At 35.4% G+C, this 23,643-nt stretch overlaps 1 long non-coding RNA gene and 1 other non-coding gene across 3 annotated transcripts; both read right to left on the bottom strand.

Annotated features, from left to right (window-relative positions):
* Positions 1–1,673: 1,673 nt before the first annotated feature.
* LOC137632534 (uncharacterized) lies at positions 1,674–23,235 on the bottom strand. 2 transcript variants are annotated; one of them, XR_011042053.1, is made up of 5 exons: positions 22,764–23,235; positions 13,376–13,422; positions 10,355–10,499; positions 7,336–7,426; positions 1,674–1,967 (listed from the first exon to the last, which is right to left on the bottom strand). It is a non-coding gene; the product is annotated as an uncharacterized lncRNA (long non-coding RNA). The 2 variants fall into 2 exon arrangements; XR_011042054.1 differs by lacking the exon at positions 13,376–13,422.
* On the bottom strand, positions 6,349–6,482 carry LOC137632721 (U4 spliceosomal RNA). The gene has a single exon (XR_011042108.1). It is a non-coding gene; the product is annotated as a U4 spliceosomal RNA (small nuclear RNA).
* Positions 23,236–23,643: the final 408 nt, after the last annotated feature.

Genomic DNA, 23,643 nt, shown 5'->3' with positions numbered 1-23,643 from the left:
TTTTATTACGTTAACGCAACTTAAATTCGGGAGAGGTCGTCTAAACCTACCTGCTGTGCCTGTTTTTTTTTTTAAACCATGATGGAAACTGGCTTTCTAAATAGTCCCAATTTAGCCTAGCATGTCAATTTAAAGAGATTTTTTCTCAAACTGAATCTTTGAACAGTAAAGATAATGGGACTTCAGAACTCGTACGAGTATTAGATGTCAGAATTTGAAAAAAAAAAAATATAAATAACAAAGTTCAACACTGTTTCAAATACAAGTATTTTCCCCTTAACGGTAAAAAAAGTACATAAACCCATAAGAGTAGATAACCATTAACGTAGTTTGGCTATTCAGTTCAATTTCGCTTTCCTTTAATACCAAATATACAGGCCTACATGAAATGCCATTTCCCCACATTTTAAATGTTCCTTATCTAGGATTAAATTGGGGCGGCGACTCTGCCCAAAGATCATTCCACTAAGGTAGGCTTTTTTATTAGATATAGTAAAATAGAAAAGTGCAATATGGAAAACTTCGTTTTTTTTGCAGCAGTATAGTTGAGGACTTTCATACAACTGGGCTTGTTACATTCATTTTGCCTTTTTACTTTATCCATCAGCTGTTCTTAAGTAAGGGTCCGTTAGTTTTTTTATCATGAATATAATAGACTGGTCTTAGTAAATAAAATTATAATGCAAAGGAGAAATTACCTACTTGTTTGATTAGAATTGAATGAGGTCTTCCGTTAAAAATATTTTGACTCGTCCTAATACCCAACAAAGTTAACACGGGAGCAAACTCATAACAACGGACATTCACTAACGAAGAGTTTTCTTAGCAACCTCATCTTGCATAACATTTTCATGCAGTATATAAATTACTTTCTTCCATTTTCATGCAATATATAAATTACTTTCTTCCATTTTCATGCAATATATAAAATTTCTTTAAATAAAAACCACTTTACTGCTTAACCAAAAGTAACCAGAGGTCTATCAATGTTATATAAAATTTAGTGGATTAAAAAAAAAAAAAAAAAAAAACAATATATATTACCACCTTTTCAGTTTTGCAAGACACTAAACTACTCTTTCATAAGCTATCCTAGACTTTAATAAGATAATAGGTCAAAATGACAAATCTTAACTAACCCTAAGTCTTCAAATCACTTTTCTAAATCATTTACCCATCATAGAAACATCAATACACACCTGAATTACTAATCTTTTTAACTTTATAGCTCTAACCAGACATATATCACCCTCTGAAATAATGTACCAAAAAAAGATTTTAAAGCACAAGACAACCGGGCAAAAACACTAAAAACTCAAGGCTCAAGAGTGAATTAAACTTCAGAACTTGACATCACAAAACATCGGGTGTGTTGTCACTGTCTGATAACAGTATCAAATGGCAATCCATAATTTCAGTTAGTTTACAACCTACTCCATTTATAAATTTAATTTCGACTTTAGGAGCATTACTGAAAATTAGGAAACAAGACCCGTGAACCACTGTCGGCAATGCAAATTATTATTTCAAAGTAACCAAAGTAACTTGTTTTGACAAAACCAGTCAGCACCTGTGCTATGAAAAGTTGTGCAGACCTCTGTGGTGTTTGCACTATGGCCTTGCAGAGCTGATCAAGTTTTATATGGTTCCAAGAAAAACAGGTTAAACAAAACTTATTTCGATGAACAATAAGTACTAGTTTATTGTTAAAACATACAACTATTAAATTTCCACTTGAAACAAGACATATCAGGAAAGAACCCCAGTGGTATCAGTGCATCTTGACTATTTTAAATCTACACTGAAGATAACAGGTGTGCTTTCAGAACTGCCATCTTCAGAAGTCGGTCATTACGATTTGGTTTTCTTGTAACTATATTCCAAGCTCATGATTTCATCCTCTCAAGCATTCTTAAAGACTCAAAAAGAACCAGTGTGATATCCTGCACCTCGACTTCGTCCTAGACCTGGAATTATAAAAGGGAATTTTAAAGTAGCTGGCTAAAACAGCTTCCCAAAAAATAAGTAACTCTTTCGTTAACACCAATATTCCTATAAAAAATTAACTCCACAAATAAAATTATTATTCTAAAGCAACCATTGAAGGTAAATATTGTAGCTTAGCATTCACCAATCAGCCTCTCCGTCTGTAAGATCCCACAAACCTAAAAATACCAAACACGAACAATAGCCCCAGTGGAAACACTGGAAACTAAGAGAAACAAATTGAACAAAATACGTTTCCAACGAAACCCAAAAACCAGATAAGTTTCTCTCCAGTTCAGTTACTCATATGGCAACGCCGAGATTGCACCTCAGTCTGACCTGCAGACAACCTTTAGCTACACATTTCATCACACCCATACAACTACCTGTCAAACTAATATAGGCAATTCTGGATTTCCCCTATGGCACTGTCCAGAGCTCAAAATTCATAAAGTTCATTCCATAACGAATCAAAATAATGCCAGTCAAGCTGGTTGAGAATCTACCATCTAGCAGAATATCAATTACTAGTTTTGAACGGAGTCCCTTAAAAAAACCAAGAAATCCGTATGAAATTTTATCAATGACATACTCAACTGAACTAACAGTATTTCCTAAAGCCTACATGCCATAAAATGTCTAGTATCTTGAGGTGGTTTTGATTGCCTATCTTTTCGGTTTTGGAGAAGGATTGGACTGGATTGGTCATAGGAAATTAACAGACCTAGAGTATGCTGATAATGCTGTCCTTGTTAGCAGAATACCACAGGATTTGCAATGCTTGCTTACCAGAATACATGAAATATCACACGAGGTTGGGCTGAAGATGAATAGATGAGAACAGAGTATATGCAATGGGAGATGAAATACCATTGGAAGGAGAAAGGATTGAATGTGGAATCTTAAGAATTTAGGAACTAACATATCTAATATATGGTCTTTAGAATGAGTAATGAAAGATTGAAAAAAAAAGCAAATCATACAATGGATAGAATAAGTAAAATCTGGAAATCAAATCGCCTGAAATTTCATATAAAATCCGACTATATATCAGTTTAGTGAGATCGGTGTTACTATATGGACAAGAGTCATGGTATGAATGAAAATTTCCAATAGATCAGTAGTTTTGAGAACAAAGCCCTCAGAAGGATATTGGGAGTTAAATGGCAGGATAAGATTAGAAATTAAACTAATTGATTACTCGTCATATATGGACGAGATTATAAGGGGTAAATGGAGATGGCTTGGGCCTGCTCTTCACAATCCCAAAGAGAATAGATCGCCAAACGTTCAGATGGGTTCCCCAAGGCACTAGACGATTTGGAAAACCCAGGTCTACATGGCTGAGGACTATGAAGCGCGAAGTAGATGATGAATGAAGTATCGAATTAAATGCTCAAAATAGAAGACTGGCGAAATCTAATCGAGGCACTTCGTTAATAGGCGTAGGAGGAGATGATGACATTTTCGGTTTACCAATTAAGAGTTTCCAATTACAAGTGAAAGCTAGTGCAATTTAGTATATTACTTAGGTTATATTTGTTTTCGACCTCTATTTATACTTTTCTCCACTAAACACTTAATTCCTTAAGTTTCCTCTCTTTCGTTATAAATATCTGGCTTTTTAATTTCTTAAACTAATCTAAAAAAATAAAATAAACATCTCTCCCTCCCTTTGAATATTGGCTTCTTTACCCCAGAATAAGCTTTAAAAGCTTTGAGGCAGTTTTCAAGCACAAAATTTGCCAAATATTCTTCTCTACCGTCGGTTTCAATCTTTTGTTCTGTTCTAGAAGAAAAATGTGTTGATTATCGAATTTAGGCTATTTGCTTCAGTTTGATAAATCAGAATTTAATTAGTCAATATAGCCCTACGCATTAGAGCGAAATGTTTTGGAGCTCCCTCAAATATGGGAAATTTCACCTAGCAGTTGCACTGTTCAGTTAAGATGTTGGACAGCAAGAGAGGGAATAGAGGTACAGTAGACTAAACTATATTCCTCTGCAAGAACCATTCAAATTTGAAAGCAAGCTTAAAGCAATATTCAATTTTGCCCAAAAGCTGATTTGATGCATTTTTTATTTATTGAAATTATTTACCAGACCTGTAACCCCCTAAATGAATAGACAAACTAGTTTTTGAAATTTATACTAAAAGCCGAATGCTTTTTAACTTTGCAGAAGCAGAATTCATGGCTGTAACTAAAAATAAAACTAAAGGCTAATTCACAGGGGCCAGAAAAAAATTATTCACAAAACTTATTTTACCAGCTTTAAGCTTCGTATCTAGAGTTTACTTGTAAGCTGGTGTGTAATTAAGTTATTGGAACAATAGTCTACTTATCTGCCGATTAAAATTCATACAAGTGTTAATTTGAAATTATAATTACAGAATGGTTTGAATAAACGTAGCCAAACATGCAGAGAGAGAGAGAGAGAGAGAGAGAGAGAGAGAGAGAGAGAGAGAATTAAAAACTACTCAAAATATGACTTTCCATCAACTAAACTTTAAAGCTAATACTTTAAATACACAAGTGTTGACAAATGTGAATTTCTCTAGTATGAGTAAAGGTTTCATGGAGTCTGGATAAACAGTTTAACTCAAATTCAAGTCTTTGTAAAAATTTATTGTGAATAGCAGGCTACGCTACACTGGTGGCTTTGGGTACATAAGTTTGAGCTAATGGACCATCGTTGGGGACTAAGATGCCGTTCATCACACCTGCTGATACTAGATAGATTATAAAGGAAGAGGTGACGAAGGTATAGCAAGTTTAAATTGGCGCAGATAGGGGTACAAAGAACAGATGCTGCGAAGATCTAGTAGTGACTACCGTGATAAGTGAACCAAACAAACCCTTGTACATTCCTAAACTATCAGCTATTATAATTAACAACAAATTTTCTCTAAACTAAAATAGCATAAACGCTCCATATATTTCATCAGTAACTTTAAAAGTCGAAAGCACAAGCCATTTAGCAGACGCGCAATTTATTTAGTATAATACATGCCTACTCAATCTAACCGTGGAGCGTATATATACTTTAATTTCAGCCTAATGCATAAAAAAAAAAAATTATACCGATGTTTTAACAATTTTTATCCATGAATATTGGATACAAGCCTCCCGTACACGAATTTTCCTAGCCTTATCCCCTCCACAATAATTATGGGGATCCCAGCGGAAAGCCAGAATCTTGGTTTAGGAAACAGGAAAAAAAGCGATTTGCAGCAATAATGCATAATTAACTTCGAGAAATACTTGGTTCATGCAGGTGGCGGGAAATTAAGATACAATTCACATCTTGTCCCCAAGATGGGATTTGTTCTGCTGTGGCTAGCTTTGTTCAAATCTGCTGTGGCTAGCTTTGTTCAAACAATCTAACTGCACCTGTTCTAGAAAGCGGTACATGGATGCGCTGTGAACGCCATCCACGTTGGCCACTTAAAATATAATTACCTATAGCTTATATCGCATTCCAAAAATTCTTTTTGCTCCATCGTGGTTCACTAAGCTCGCAAATAAACATTGCTCCGCTATTCTAGCAACCGGTACATGGGTGAGCAGCGAAAGCCAATCAGGGGATATTTGAACTCGTGAGCAACAATAGCTAATTTGAATACTGAACGGACTTCAAAGCTTACCAAAACAGAAGAAAACATTTAAATTTAGAAAGCTTAAACTTCCATTTTGGAGAAATCTTAACTGGTCATGCTGGAACTGAAACGGAGGGGGAACTATGGCTTAAATCATCCGGGAACTTTCGCATAAATATTAAATCTTATTTGGTTAATAAGGCCAGGTAACTTACATCCTGCAAAATACAGAACACTTGCCTAAAGCAAATGTAAACATCGCACTCTCAGTAAAACTCTCCAAAACTAAATAACGGACTTTTGAATTTTTTTTTTTTTTTAAATTTCCAAGCTTATGTGAATCATGTCTGATTTAATTGTCTTGTCCCTAGTTTGCTTCTAAGCCATTCAATAGCAATCATCGAGTTACATATGGTTAATTTAAGGTTACATAGATGTTAATTGCTAACAAGGTCATCGCACAGCCATTGCTAAGGATCTGTAATTACCTGCGTAGGTTTTCCAAACTACTGCCTCGCAATTGAGAGAGATTCGAAATAACTGATAGGGTTTATAAACTAAAAATAGAGTAGAATAAAATTTGTTACTAGATATACATTATAAATAAACTATTCACTATTGCTCCATAAAACTAGTGAAAAAATAAGATTGTAACAGACAAGGTGCCAGTTTTACCCAAGAATAACTAGTGTTTTAAAGAAAACAAACTGTATGACACTTATGGGTATTTGCTACGGTTTTAAAGCTATAGTATACTTTAATCTAGGCCGGCCTTTTTTTCGTTTTTGACACCACCATGCAATCTGAAAACAATGACCTAGATTAGAAAGCTTTCAACTAGCAATAATGGCACCTCTGTTAGCCCTCATTGGTTACAATACTCCCACTGCACAAAGCTTGCTAGATTAGAGCATAATACGGTCTTAAAGGCAAATACCCAAGACTAAATAAATTGCGTTCTTTGTACCACGCAGGAAAAGTTTTCATTGAAACTTGAAAATATGGTATAAATTTCAACACATTAAACTAATGCATAAGAATTGGCCCTTCATTAAATCATAATCCGCTTCAAACTGTTGGAACTTAGATTTATGTTTACTTCAGGCTCCAAAGCCTTTAAATATGCGGCCCCGAGACTATATAATAAGCTCCCACGAAACATTCGAATGATTGAAAACATTAAGGCTTTCAAGAGGAAACTGAAGACTTTCTTATTTCACGAGTCCTTTGACAGAGACGATTTAACAGTAAATGAACAATACGCGATATGAAACTTTAAATACTCTGAACAAATAAGGTAAAACGACAGTGGAGGTCCTATAGAGAGTGGGGTTCCCCTGCTGTATGGGAGCGGAATAGCAGCCATCAAAGTAAGTTATAAATACTCTGAACAAATAAGGTAAAACGACAGTGGAGGTCCTATAGAGAGTGGGGTTCCCCTGCTGTATGGGAGCGGAATAGCAGCCATCAAAGTAAGTTACAATACTCTCATTTATTTATAAACACTCAAGCTAACTGCGTTCCTTATAACACGGCGATAAATTTTTCATAGGAACGTGGAAAATATATTATAAATTCTAACACCTATTACAACAAATTTGAATACCTAACACTTGGCACTATTACATTCGAATCCAGTAGTTACAATAATAAAATTAATCTATTTAAACTAAATTTCTTGAGATCACCCCTCTATAAAATCTAAGAACCTTACTTGTACAAATAATTCACATACAGAAAAACCCACCAACCTTATGACCTATTAGAAGACGATGGTGACCACTCACTACCACTGACACCTTTGAAATGACTTACCCAGACTTCCATTACTCCAGTCAACAACTAAAAGAAAACAAGGAGAAAGGAAACCTCTCACTTGGGATTTTAGAATCCTTGTTTTAGCTGCCTAGTAAAGCTAGTGGCGCCATCTAAAAAGGAGATTTCCGAACTATTTTTTTCCTTAAATTGAGGATTTTGTTGAAAATTCTACATATTTCACTTATTACGATGAATTACCTCTTCAAAAGCAATGTTGTCCATCTACAATTAAATGAACCTAAATTTGCATTTGATAGTTACAATACTGATCCAGATTATGTATTCTGATAGTGAAACAGCTGTCAGATATTTCTAGACTCTTATATACATGCATATTTGAAAACAGAGAGAGAGAGAGAGAGAGAGAGAGAGAGAGAGAGAGAGAGAGAGAGAGAGAGAGAGAGAGTCGTGAACATTCCAGATTTCCTAGCGGTCTGTCACTACCTTCAATCAAAATGTCAAAATATTGGAAAAAAAATTAAATTTATTCATCAGGTTTCATTCTCATGACAGATTCTAGTCCTCATAAATTGTCATGTCAAAGGAAAAACACAATTATTTCATGTATTAAGTATAATCACCCACATTAACTATGATACGAGAGTAAAAATTGCAGTGAGGATATAAAAAATATTAGTAATTTTTAAACAAATTGTTAGTTCCCTATCCAAATATACTTCACTACCTACTCATTAACGAACGCTCTCTCTCTCTCTCTCTCTCTCTCTCTCTCTCTCTCTCTCTCTCTCTCTCTCTCTCTCTCTCTCTCTCTCTCTTAATCTAGACTTTGAATGTTTACTATCGATGTCGCTAATATTCATATATTTCGATGCCATAAAAACTTTATTCATGATGGATCCCAAATGACAAATTTTCTTTCAAATTGCGTGAACTGTATTTCTCAACTAATATACATTCTGACAATTTTGTTTATGCTAAATTTGAATTAAATTGTCATCATTCCAGATTTGACCAAAACACCCGGCTTATTCCATAAGACGTTATAGTCGAAAAAATGTGATTTGTTTGAAAACAGGACATTCATATTAAGTAACTTGGTTAACATCTCATCAGAAAAATAAAGTTTCCTTCTCAGCTATGTAAAAGGGTATTCTTTAGCTTCTTGTTTTATGTTGTATCTGAAAGTCATGTTGCGATATATTGTAATTTACTATTACAGAAGAAAATTAAAGGTATATTAAATTTGTATGAGTACCAACTAAAACTCAACCTTTTTTTGGTTTAAAATTTTTCTTCATAAAGTAAGTATTAAATAAGATTTCCTAACATTTTCTGTGCCATATATATCTTTTTTTTCGTGGAAGAAAATTGCAACTAACAAGCTTTAGAATTTATCATTTTTAACAAGATCGATAGTATACATAGTATTGAATCATAGTCTTTCTGCTAAGTTCGGTTTTAAGGTTTTAACAGTGCTGTAGCTATTAAAAATCAGGAAAACGTGTGAGATAAAAATTTTTAGTCCGGGATTTTAAGACACTTTTTCGGGTAATTATTCTGTACGAAAGTTGAAAGCATCCGAGATACAGGGATATTGTACTAGTTAAGTAGTCTCTACATGGTTCCCTATTTCATGGGTATCCTTATGACTATCATTAACCAAGCTACAGCCTTAGCAAGCAAAGCAGAATGGTACAGGGGGACCAACAGAAAAAGGAACTCTGTCCGAAAAAGGTAAGAAGTAAAAAATTAATGATAAAAGAAAAATGACACAATGAAATGGAAAATACATTATTACTGAGTTGAATAACAGTTTAATTAGTTAGAAACTGTGCAATGAGACATACTAAAATATCACCAAGACTAATGATTCAACTAGTCTATTTGGAAGGTTGTTGTGCAATTTGACCAAAGCACAAATTAAACTTCTAGAATAAAGTGTTACGTTGAGCCTTATAATAGAAAAGACAATAATGTTACAACCAATCGCATATCCAGTAGGCTACTACGTGATGGTGGTGGCATGTTTTAACGTTGAACAAGCTGACATAAGTCTTTATTTTTTTTTTTTTTAATATTTTATTGTAATTTTTTATTACTTCTTATATCGTTTATTCATTTCCTTGTTTCCTTTCCTCACTGGGCTATTTTTCCCTGATGGAGCCCTTGGGCTTATATCATCTTGCTTTTCCAACTACGGTTGTAGCTTGGATAATAATAATAATAATAATAATAATAATAATAATAATAATAATAATAATAATAATAATAATAATAGTCAAGGGTAAGGGTAGATCTGTACGACAAGGATGCCGGAATTACAGACGGAAGGATGATTTTGTGAATCTGAGCCACATAGTCCAATGTTGAGTGTCCGAAATATATATAAAACAAGGAATTTAATAAAACGTACGATCACGATCTTAATTTCTTTACCGAACACCTTGTAAAAATAACATTTTCTTTAATGCATCGTTACTTCCGTTTTCTATGGTCTTCATTTCACGCAGGACTTAAATTAAAGCGTTCATAGCTTAGTATAGCGTAATCACATGGGAAGATCGGGATATTGTAACCTAGAAATACCACGATATTGTAATCATACGTAATAGCAGTTAAACTCAATTCTATTCAATGTAGTATTGATAAGACTAATTAATCACTCGTCTATTGGTTTTCTGCTATTTACTTATAAAGGCACATACTACACGTTCCATTTACATTATTGCCATTGTAGTTGGCTGGCGAATTTCATACACACGTCCAAGACAATTTAATCAAACTTCTGAGTGTCATACTATCCGTCACAGAGGAAATGTGTGAGAGAGAGAGAGAGAGAGAGAGAGAGAGAGAGAGAGAGAGAGAGAGAGAGAGAGAGAGAGAGAGAGAGAGAGAGAGAGAGAGAGAGAGAGAGAGAGAGCACCATCTGAGCCAGCAGCAGATTTCATTAGCGAAATCTTTTTACATTATTTTTCAAGAAACTGTACTTACTTGGTTTACTTTCTTTGGTGCTGATCTTGTGAAGCTGTGATTTCTCCATCTATATATCGTAACTTGCTCCTGGTCCCACTAAGGTACTCCACAGCTCAAGACGTTCGTGGGCATACTATTTTGAGTAGGTGCGAAGCTCTGGTACCTGTGGAAAGGATACCATAATGTGACAGCCATTTCCTTCTTCCTAAAATACTTCCCCTACCCACCTCGCTCTTACTATATAATAAGCTACTTCCTTTGCTGCGCTAAAGACTTGACCCCCTTTTTGGGGGGGAGGGGGAGGGGGGCCTAGCTTCCCGATGCCTTCTACCACCAAATAAGAACTCCGTCTTTTTCTCTTCTGGCCCACCGATTTCGGTCTAAATCATTCTCCGTTCATCTCTTGAAAATACATTCCATTACTAGCATGGTGACCCTTGTCTCCTCCGTTATAATAGCTTTCCTTACACTAAATTCCTTTATATTTCCCATTCTCATATTACCCTATGAGAATCTCTACTTCGCCATCTACATCTGCTTTATACCAGTCTTCCCTTTTATTTCCTTGCTTTTCCTTTCTTTATTTCCTTGTGTACTTTTTTATTTATTTATAACGATTTACATATTGTTATCACTTTCTCCCCACCATCCTGTATAAGGATGGCTTATTTACTCTCCTACACTATCCTTCTATAGTTACTATGATGCGGAACAGCATAATCTTTGTACTATATATTCAATCCCTTTCTCTACCGGCCATATATATAGGCGATATTTATTTTAATGTTACTCTTCTTAAAATATTTCATTTTTCCCTGTTTCCTTTCCTCACTGGGCTATTTTCCCTGTTGGAGCCCCTGGGCTTATAGCATCCTGCTTTTCCAACTAGAGTTGCAGCTTAGCAAGTAATAATAATAATAATAATAATAATAATAATAATAATAATAATAATAATAATAAACTTGTCTCAGCTATCCGTCCTCAGTATGATTTTGTCGAGAGTTTTCAATCATCCTTTTCATTACATTGTATTCTCCGTTACTTCCATCCCTGGATTCCTAACGCTCTATCTTAAGACGAGGAGGCTCCACAGTCCATTGAAATCTGTCCAGAATGTCCTCTCATTCAGCGAACTCACTACAATGAGTTAAAAATTGACGAAAAATGTGAACTGATCACGCGCATCCAGATCAGGTTAAAATCTCTAGGTTGATCATATGCAAAAGAAAACGTCTCGTTTGTTTCCGACAATTTATAAAGTAAGGTATTTAACATGGCCAAAATAGCATAAACACAATGGGTTATCAATCAATCCAGGGACTAACGAAAAAAAAAAAAAGTTGCATGGGAATATGCCTTATTCTTGCATCATACTAGTCATCGTTTGTGTATCAATAATTGCAAATAAAAACTTTTACACGAATAATTTGTTTTGCACTTTAAAGTATAGTTAATCGTCTAAATTCACAGATAACCAGAGGTGAATATTGTAAAATTGTAAAATCTTTTCCTAATTTGAAAGAATAGCAGATGAATCTCTGGAGGATTTATATATTCCTGTTATATCATAAATGCAAAACTATGAATATCACCCTAATGCCTCTATCTTGTTCAACCCTTAATAAAACACGAAATTGAGTTGGGCGTATCCAATAAAGAAACAATTGACTTTGATCAAGCACTGAACTAGATATACTATAATTAAATTTCTAATTTACAAGGGCATGAAGCACCTACATATTTTGATAACACTTTACTGAAAGAATTTCCAACAAGGATGTTTACTGCTGAGGTTGAAGAAAATACTTAATTTTATCAAAACTATTTTCGATAACCATCTAAACACAGAACTGCAATTAGCCTTGAATGCAGAGTTTACCATTTAACATATGACTTGAAAGTAACTTTTGTAAAGGAACAAAGTAATAAATATTTCAATAGTTATCAAGAAATAAAATTCTACGTAATTCATTCTCCGGTGCAAAACATAACACATCTGATAGAGCAACCTGGACTAAAGAGTATCATATAAAAATTCACAAATAAGAAAAAAAAAAATGGTAAAGTCTAGGGGATGATGTGTTCAGTATTCTACAGCATAATAAGCTCGATTGTACTTCACAAGGGTTTCCTGCACAAATTATTTTTAACCACACCCCAATTTACCATATTGTATGTCATTATATGGATTATATTTATGGAATAGGAACAGGTGGATACACTTTATAACACAGCACACAATAGGGCTCTGTTATTAATTTGTGGTAAAAAATTCTAAATATAATGATTGGATATAATGATATTGAAAACAGTAAATGAAAAAAATGTAAAATAGATTATTCACCGAATTAGATTATGTGAATGGAGCATATGGCCCATTTGCTAGTGAAAAAGACAGGAATAGAGGTAAAGCAAAGAATAAAAAATTGGTACAGGTAGCTACCCACTAGTAAACCTTGTGCACTGATCACACTAATGCCATCTGGAGGAAATATAATACTATACTAATAATTAATTTCCTATCAATTACCTAACGTATATAAAATCATAACTCTGTTTTTATTGATATATTTGTGACTATACTTTGTAACAATATTACTTAGTTGTACTGTACAATATTAAAATTATTCTTATCTATGATCCAAAACTCCCATCTGAATTTATCATTCTGCCTGAAAAAAACATTTAGAAATACGTTGTCGATTTCCTGATAGGGTATGACTTTATTCTAATAAAAGAGAAATATAAGTCAGAGGGATACCTTGGCAAGAAATTGACGGTAAAACTAAAGAGTAGAGAATGGGAAAGAAATCTTAATTGCGAGACCACTGATTTTCACAAAATAAATGTGCTAAGTGAATATCTAAAGGACATGATAAAACTGCCTGATCAAATATAACACACTCTCCACATAGGACAAAATGCCTAAAATAACACCTAAAGAAAAATACACATTTATAGGCCTACCAGAGAATTTGTCCCATAATATCGTGAATTTTCATTCTTTTACTATAATACCACATGAGGCATACGTCTCACCTTTCTGTTGAAGCAGACCACCGGGATATTTGCCTCCACCATGGGACCTCCAATGGAAATATGGAAGCAAAAGTAATTATTCTGTATAAATCCTTCCCCATAACTTTATTGTTTAATAATTCTTGTTGTCTATACTTTGCCATCATGACTAAAGATTATACTTGTTTCTATAGGTACCTCTAGGTTAAACCATTAATGGAAGCGATGCTTTTCTAATTATTGATATTAATAAAGTGGTTACATAAACTCTTTTACGTCATTGATGGTTATTACATGGATTGTTGGGTTATATGAAAAAAAAAAAAATATAAGAAAATATTAAATGATAAATATAAAACTTAATCACTACATGTAAAATAAGTCAGTTTTTTACAAACATCTTTTTATTCTAATTTTTTTTCCAAGATCTCTCAAAATCAAAGAACGAGAGCGAACTGAGCCTTTAATAAGTTTCTTCACTTTTTACATTATGAATATTTTTGCAAGGCCTACCCTTGGCCTTGAACAGTTTTTTTATATCTTAAAAACTTAAACACTATTAAATTAATGATTAACAATACAAATAAATCTATTATTACACAGCTTGAAGAAATCAACTAATAATTATTTAAAATAAGAAAAATACTTAAAAACTGAGTTGATTGATTGATTATCATATATTATCTGATATCAAAACAGTGAAGGTCATTTATACCACCAAATTTTGTTAACTACTTATATTCCTTGTGTAAACAAATCAATTTCAACTAAAAAAAATTATAAAGGTAATCCACATTGCACTCCGGTCCTAGACTATCTTCAAGCATGTAAATGCCATTGCTATCCTTGCGATTATGAAAATGGCACAATTTCTCTGTCAAGAAACTTACACTCAATCAATATATACTCAACAGTTAATCGCACCTAGCAATCTTAGCAAAATTCCTGATATTCTCCACGCATCTATAAAAAACTGCGCCAAACTGGTGAGACCGCTTTTCATTTGACAGAATAAAAACGGACTTCTCTTATAAGAGTAATTCACATATAATCAGCTACTCCCATGCATATACATATGGCTGATGGTAAAAATGGCTGATTTAACAAAAGTTTGAAAAAGCTTCACTTTACACATAGAACAAAAAATGACTCTAGGGTATTTTCTGTTTCATAACGAAATCCAAATCTATACTTTCTAGTTAAAAGTTTAATTTTACTTGTAAGTGTGAAGGTAAAAATAAATATTGTAATGACTAGATGTAAATTAGGAAAGTTCATCGTCCATTGAATAAAGAAAATGTGACTGACTCAACACTTGACAGAAAACGTAATAAATAAATTAATGGGGGACAATACTAATGTTCTGTAGTTCATAGTGTTGGCATGTTACGAATGATTAGGATACAAAATTATTATTATTATTATTATTATTATTATTATTATTATTATTATTATTATTATTATTATTATTATTATTATTATTATTATTATTATTATTATTATTATTATTAATTGCTCACAATTTGTTTTATATTAAAATGTAAAAATTATCAAAATTTACAACAGAAGAAATACTGCATTTTCTTGTAGGGAACAATGTTTTTGGTTTATTGATCTACTGTTACTAATTAACCTGTGAATAAGAAAGTAGGAGTTTTGAGAAAATATTTTGTATATGCATTCTCCATTGCCATATGAAGCTCAGTGAATTTCTTCAGGATTTTGTGGTTTTCTTCCTATGCCCCCATATAATGGCATACCGGCTGGCCCCTTTTATGCCAATTGGGAGCTACCCGAGTTATCCTGCTGTTCAACAATATCCTGACATCGTTTAGAACTATTTGAATCAGAGAGAATGGAAGAAAGGCACAGAAGTACAGGCTAGACCAGTCTTGAAACAATTCATCTACTCTCCACAATAAAAGATCTAGGACTGTAGAAAAATCAGAAATTCCTGGAGTAATTTATATTTTTCTTAACTATACAAAACTCAGTCCTCTAATAGGATTATGTTTCCTGTGTAGCTGCAACTCTGCTGTTCAAATTATAACTAGGTGTCATTAGTTATTGGCAGATGAGGATGATCCACTCCCTCACCAGCACACTGAATAACCATTTTGGCCTTTGCTAGGCTAGGACTTGTAGGGTAGTTGAGACAAGAAGCATAACTTAAAGGATTCAGGTTTTGTATAGATAGGAAAAATACAAATTATACTTAAATATTGGTGATTTGTTCCTACTGTACATATTGTATATGCAAATCCTCTTCTTTTAATATAAGACTTATCCGAAGGAAGAAGGAAGTCCCTATAACCGAGATGGCTGATTTAATATTCTGTTATGTCTGAACAGTATAATGGAGAGGTGTGAAAATACTTACTCTCCATCTCACATCACCAGAGAAAAGATTCTCATTGATAGGCTAGGTTCCTGTCCGGTCACAGGTGGTCACTGAAGATTCTCTATTCTTAAAGGATATGATGTCTGAAGATTGTGGTCACATAAAAGTAATAGGGTTGCTCATATTCGTGTATCTTCTGCCTCATAAGGAGGATGGGAGAGATACTTCTATACCTACTCATATAGAAAAACTGCTTGGTAGGGATGCTTACTTGCATCACCGTCTAATTCAGAGAATAACAACACAACTGCTGTACCCAAGAGGGGAAAGAAAAGAAGAAAAAGGCCAGATCTTCTTACCTCTCATCCTAACTTCATGTTGCAACTGCTATATTAGACAAAATGCTTGTCTCATGAAGGAGGTAGGTTTGCTACACAACTATTTGAGAAACTACCACATGTCCCAGAAATTTTCAAGGCCTTAAGGTATATATTGTACCACAGATGTTGAGCCGTGAAAGTAGTCCAGCGTTTCCAGACCCCAGCCTCTAACACTTGACTCGCTGACAGGTTCTTCTTGAAGGTTAATCTAGAATAAATCCCTCTTGCCTTCATAAGTATGAGCTCAACCTTGAGCGGATTTTTATAGATCCTCAGGTGAAGCATGATATACTCATAATTTCTCATGGCCAGAAGGATATATTATTTTGTAGATCTTCTCGAGTCTACCTGTATTATTGAAAAAGTTTTGTGGCTGTGATCTGATGGGCTGCATCCACTTATGATGCCATGAAGTTTGCCTACGTGCATCTCTGAGGATAACACAAGGAGGGAGAAGGTACTGTATTCAAGAGCCAGATCTGTATTTCATGCTTGCCTTAAAGGACCGCTTGAGAAGCCCTTCAGTCTAAAGACCTGGCTTAAAGCCAAGCAATAGCCTTTTACCACTGAGACCAAAAGGAGCTTCTCCCGATAAATATGTACAAGAAAATCTGCTAGTAGCTGCAGAGAGGCTCCGACCGGAGAAGTTTCCCTCCTACAACACCAATCGCAGAAGATGCCCCACTTTGCCTGGCACACGTCAGCAAAGGATCTACTTAGATATCTAAACATCTATGCAGTACATTGCAAAAAGCCTTTTGCCCAGAGGAGATGCTGGATAGTATCCAACCATGAAGTGACAGTGATATCACAACATTGCAGCACATTTACAGGTAGGGCTGGGATAGTCCTTCACCACTAGAGGATGAAGGAGCCACTCTGCGCCCATGACTTCTCCCTGGCAACTGTTCTTGTTAGTATTTACATTTCTTGTGTTCTGAATGAACCTTGCTGTCCAGTTCACTACTGTACGTTGTATAACGACCAAACGTGCACCTGCTTCGCCAACTCGCAGATGTGCTGTTTCCTTGCTCTTTGATGTATGCCACTACAGTACTGTCGTCACTTATCACCGCTACTGAGCGGCCTATCAAATACTGTTAGAATGACTGCAGTACCAGAAGAGCTGCCTTCATTTCCGACCAATTGATGTGCATGCATTTCTTTTCACCAGATCTACACTTCAAGGTGGTTTGATTCCTAAGATGTGCACTCCATCCCTCCTTTAACACGTCTGTAAAGATAAGCAGGCGAATTCTCTTGACGAGGTTCTTGTCGTTTAGCCACTAAGCTAAATAGTCTCATGCAACTGAAATCAGATGGGAGGATCAGTGGCGGTTGACCAATGTCTCTTTATGCATAAATGAAGGGATCTGTGATAAACTCGCCAGCAATGAACAAGGTCGCGCTACATTTCTGAGTCTGCTGATGTGGTCATCTAATAGAAAGACCTTCACTGCTGTCATACCTATCAGCATTCCCAAATACTCTGTCCTATGCTAGGGTGAGAGACATGACTTCTCCCAATTTGGGGATCATGGCAAAAAGCAGGGAGCCTGTCTCAATGCTGAGTTATTTGCTTCTGATAGGAAGACAGGATCAACCTGTCACCCAGGTATCAAAGGATACTGATTCCATTGGGATGAGCCCAAGCTGATACGAGAGTGAACAGCTAAGTGAACACTAAGAGGGAATTGGTCAGTCCAGAGCATAGGACCTTGAATTGGAAAACCTTGCGGTCAAGGTAGTTTCTTGGTGGCCCAAAATTCACACCCATCTGAAAAACAAGCATAGGTTCCGAATATGTGGTTCCCTATCACAGGATTCTCAATTGCGTAGTTCCCGATCACAGGGTTCTTAATTGTGTAGTTCTCTATCACACGGTTCTCAATTGTGTAGTTCCCGATAGTGTCATTCTCAATCGTATGGTTCCTGATTGCGGTGTGCGGTCGACTCAGACTGAAACAATCCTTTTGGAGAACAAGCAAGAGGAATTGCATTTTGAGGGGAAAAATGCAATCACATCTTTCCCATGAAGACAAAACATGAAGAGAAGACTACAAGGAAATCTGGGAGTTGTGACGGGAAGATCTTGTAGCCCGTACCAGCGATGAAATCGATCACAGGTTCCTCTTTCACTAGTATTCTAGAATGGAGCACAGGCCAGAAATTGTGTAACCCAAAAGTTCTTAAGTGACTGGTCGCACTGGGACAGAGTACAATATGAACGTCCGGGTCTGGGTTGTTGTCTCTGGAACTCTCTGAAGAGGGAAGGGAAATAGGGTAACAACTATCATCCTACATGGGGGTGCATATATTCAGTTCCATAAAAGACTGAGCAGTGAAGGTAGATGTGTGCACCATATACCAAGTAATGTATTCTCTTGAGTGTGTGTAGAAGGTAGTACAGTACATTGGAGAAGTTATGTGTGGTCTTTTCCTAGCAGGATAGGAATAACATAAAGGAACAGTAATGGATGATCATCCACGAGGAGGAAGAGAGATTGGCGCCCCTTGCCCTGACTGGCAACGTTGGATTTTGGTCTCCGACGCGAGATGGTTGTACTCTCTCTTGCAGGGGAGAGAAGCAGAAGAAGTCAAGTTTATACAGTTCCTATCGATTGGTCTTCCTGGACTTCTTTGAAGATAAGTGGCAACAAAACTCACTCACAAAGATCACCTGAAGAGAAAGAGGAAGATTTATAAAAGAACAGCACAACCAGATGATACAGTACAGTACTGAATGTATCAAGAGCCTTCCAGGATTGGGAAGACTATAAAGAAAAAAAGGGAAGCACCCTTCCCATTCACACTCAGCAGCAGCCAAACATTCTTCCTCAGACATAGTACAATCAAGAATACTTTGTGATTATAAGAAAACACTCTTGAGGGAATAAACAGCAAACAGGACTACTGTCTAACAGGAACACGAATGTGGATTTCGCCAGGTTGCACGGACAACTGTCACACAGGTACAGTTATCAAGAAACAAATGCAAGTCTGCTCTAACTTAATCTTCCTTGCACACAATGATCTGTCAATAAATTATCTAAAATAAAAGCAAAAGATTAAAACAGTCAGTCGAGGACACTGAAAGTCTGTACCATTTAGCAGAGGAAAATAAAGTGGCTACTGGCTACTCAAGTGTGCTGACAAAGGGTGGGAGGGGTTTCTAGCCATTTGCTAATAACTACTTACACCTTGTTATAATTTTAACAGCAGAGTTCCAGTTATGCTAAAAACATACTCTTATTAAAGAACGAGGGTTTGTATATACATAGAAACAATTAACTTTTACTGAGTGGTAGTCCCCATTGCCAGAAGTAGAGCTGGGATAAGGATCTGGCTGTTTCATACTTGAGTGTATGAAATGTGTAACTGTATTGCCTCTAAAAACAGCATAACTTAAGACAAATAAAACTGAAACCTAACCTCATTACTAGTTGAAAACAACTACCGAGGACTGAACAGGTCTGCAAGACCCATTTACATATAAAGATAATGATCAGGACCTTAGCCCTTTAGTCATTGGCATTATAAAACTATATGTTTAGCAGTCCTGTTCTTACTACATAGCCAAACCTTATACTCGCCTTAGAAATTTTGCTCAGAGAGTTATTGCTTCAACTGAAAAGGAATACAATTTAACCATAAAAGAAACCCTTTCTAGTACAACCTAGGTTCATAGGTGGTGGGGTACCCTTAAATTTGCACTCTTTAGTGTAGATGCAATACGTCCTCCTTTACTTAAGCCAAATGGCTCTGTCCCTCACAGTCCAAAGGAAAAGGCAACCCTTTTGGCTGATGCATTTGACAGTAAGCAGATCTTCCTCATTCCTATTTTCCTAAGGCTAAAGTAACTAATTTAGCTTTTCGATCTCATGAAATTAAAGCTCTATTGATGGGCCTTGATGCTTATGAAGGTGTAGATACAAATTGTATTTTTACTTTGATTTTTTTATAAAGACTGCAGATTTCTTAGCTCCAAAGTTATCCGTTATTTTGCGCAAGTTATCAAGAAGTTCTTTTAGCACTTGTTGGATAATTGGTAATGTTATTCCATTTTGTAAATGTGTTTGTGGTAGCTCAAGTCCAGCTGATTACAACAGAATTTCCATAACTCCCATATTATCTAAAGTTTTTAACCGTCTTCTGGCAAAACATCTAAAAGGTTTGCTGAAGGTAATCATCTGTTCCCTACTTTGTAATTTAGCTTTCATAAAGGGCTTGGAGCATGTGATGCAATTCTTACAATCCCCAATGCTGTACAGAAATCCCTTGATTGTGATCAGGAGGTTCGTATGATTGATCTTAACTTTATTGCTGCCTTTGACCATGTTAATCATGAGACCCTGTTTTCAAACTCAAACAGTTGAGAGTGGGTGGGTCTTTCTTGGCATCATTATTGAATTTTTAAGTAATAGATCGCAAAGAGTTGCTGTTGATGGGCACAATAGTAAGTTAGGAATGTGATATCTGGTGTTCCTCAGGAAAGTGTTCTTGGCCCATTACTTTAAATACTATATACACATGACATGCAGTTTGGCCTAATAAACAACCTTGTTGCTTATGTAGATGATGCTACTCTATATGCATCAATTCCATCTCCTGAATGTAGACCCGGGGTTGCTGAGTCCCACAATAGAGATACCTGTATAGGTAAAATTATTGCAATGGTGTGATTCTCAATAGAAAATTTACTTTTGGGAAACACATTAGGTCTCTCTTCTTCAATTGCACAAAAAATTGGCTTAGCCTATAGAGAAAGTCTTGTAAGATTTTCAGTGATCAATCTATTCTGAAGTGCTTCAATTCTTTCATTCTACCTTGTTTCGAGTATTGTTCTCCTGTCTGGTCTTCAACTGTTGATTCTTAGCTTATTTTGTTGGACAGATACTTACGGTCTACTACTAAATTTCCTATTCCTGATCTAGATATCAATCTTTGGCACCATCGTTCAATTAGTTTGTTATGTATGTTGCATAAGATTTTTCCTCATTCTGACCATCATTTACATTCAGATCTTCCCAGAAAATACCATCCTGTTCGTAACCATTAGGTATACAATTAATTCTAATAGTCATGCCTTCTCCATATTGAGGCTCAATACTAAACAGTATTCTACAAATTTTAATCCAGCTGTGACTAAGTTGTGAACTGATCTTCCTAATCAGGTAATTGGATCAGTAGAACTTCAAAAATTCAAACTCACAGCCAATATGTTTTATGGTGTAAAGACTGACATAACTCTTTTCATAGTTTATATATGAGAGATGTTTTAATGTTGTTATCGTTCTTAAAGTCTTATTTTAATTGTTCATTACTTCTCATATAGGTTATTTATTCGCTTTTTTTCCTCACAGGACTACTTTTGCATAGAAGCCCTTAGGCTTATAGCCTGCGGCTTTTCCAACTAAGGTTGTAGCTTAGCTCGTAATAATAATAATAATAATACCAACTAAATAGGATTACCCTTTTTCCTTTTTGTCATGTGGTATAGCTTACCATTCAAGGGTGGGCTATGTGTTATTTGCCCACCACATTATTATCTAGGCTAATCAAGTGAAGTCTTCATTTCAATAATTAAAGTTAAGCTGGTTCACCCAACCAATTCCCATGCCTTGAATAATTCAAAAGACTAGGCTACCGACAGGCAAAAGTGGAAATACCAAAAGAAAACCAACAGCCCTGGGCACCAGCCATCCGTTGAGATACTACCGCTAGAGAGTTATTGGATCCTTTAACTGGCCAGACAGTACTACATTGGATCCTTCTCCCTGGTTACGGCTCATTTTCCTTTTGCCTGACCTTAAACCAAATAGTCTGGCCAGTTCTTTACATATTCTCCTCTGTCTTCATACACCTGCAAACACTGAGATTACCAAACAATTCTTACTCGCTCAAGGGGTTAACTACTGCAATGTAATTGTTTAGTGGCTACTTTTCTCTTGGTAACGGTATTAGAGGCTCTTTAGCCCTGGTAAGCAGCTCTTCTACGAGGAGGACACTCCAAAATCAAACCATTGTTCTCTGGTTTGGACAGTGCCATAGCCTCTGTACCATGGCCTTCCACTGTCTTGGCTTGGAGTTCTCTTGCTTGAGGGTACAATCGGACACAGTATTCTATCTTATTTCTCTTCCTCTTGTTTTTTAAAGTTTTTACAGTTTATATATGAAATATATGTTCTCAAGATATTCTATTTTAATTGTTATTTACTTTTCTTGTAGTTTCCTTATTTCCTTTCCTCACTGGGCTATTTTCACAGTTGGAGCCCTTGGGCTTATAGCATTCTGCTTCTCCAATTAGGGTTGTAGCTTAGCAAGTAGTACTAATAATAATAATAGTAGTAATAATAATAATAATAATAATAATAATAATAATAACAAATGGTTCGGATTAATCAAGTAGAACAAGCCTTATATGCAGTATGCTGCACAAAACTGTACAGGTTATACAATGAACAGACCTACTATAGCATGCTGTACTTGTGACAACTTGACTAAATTTATGCTTGCACTAGTTAGCTTATCGTCAACCCATGATAATCCTGTATAGGGCCTACCTATAAATGAGGTTATCATAAACAAACTAAACCTGCCACAACCACCAGCACTAGTTTATTACTTATAGGAGATTCCTACGTGTGAGAAATTAGTAAATCATATATTAATCAATAGAGGTACTTACGTATTTTTAACCCTTATCATTGGATAAGGTATTATTTACGTAGCATTCGGCTCCCCGGCCATTACACATCCAATTGTATTAGGACGGATACGGTCCCTTGTGACAGGTTGGGTTAGGACGGATACGGTTCCTTGTGATAGCTTGGGAAGTACACAAACGCACTACGGTAACTACTGTTCTGCACAATTAACTTCCCAAGATTGATTCTACCTGTCAACGCACATCCAGAGAACACAATATAGCCAAGCATGAAATACAATACTTCCACTAATGTATAGTATAGCCTATTGTCACCGAACACTTGGAGGAGCGTTATAGTCAGCAACCAGGATCCATGGTAAAATAACTTCTATCATTAATATAACAGGATTACGTCCATATATTATCACTATCCTTCTATCACAAAATGGAAATATGTAGACTACAATCCAAGAAAGAACTACTGTAGTATCGTACACCAAGATCTGTCCTAACGTTTGTTTATGAACTTCAGTTACTTAACTTCAAGGAGTGTAAAGTTGTAAACAATGAGAGTCGCAGAAACGTTTGCGACTGGTGTTCCATCTGTTGGTCGAAATATCAACTAATTGTTGTTCTCTTATGTTGTCAGTTATTAATTAATTTGGGACTCTTAATCACCTTACGACAGCACCGTAAGATGCAAGAAAAGGGAAGTTTCATTATATATAATGTATATATATATATATATATATATATATATATATATATATATATATATATATATATATATATATATATATATATATATAATGAGCGCGTGTATCTTTACATGAAGTATACTCTATATGATCGTGCAAATGAATACTCTGTTAAAGGTGCATAAAATCCTGACACTAGTTCATGACTATCTTTCATTTTC

Source organism: Palaemon carinicauda, chromosome 41, assembly GCF_036898095.1.
Source record: "Palaemon carinicauda isolate YSFRI2023 chromosome 41, ASM3689809v2, whole genome shotgun sequence".
Lineage (NCBI taxonomy): Eukaryota > Metazoa > Arthropoda > Malacostraca > Decapoda > Palaemonidae > Palaemon > Palaemon carinicauda.
The sequence above is the reverse complement of the archived record's forward strand: the minus strand, read 5'-3'. Positions and strand labels throughout refer to the sequence as shown.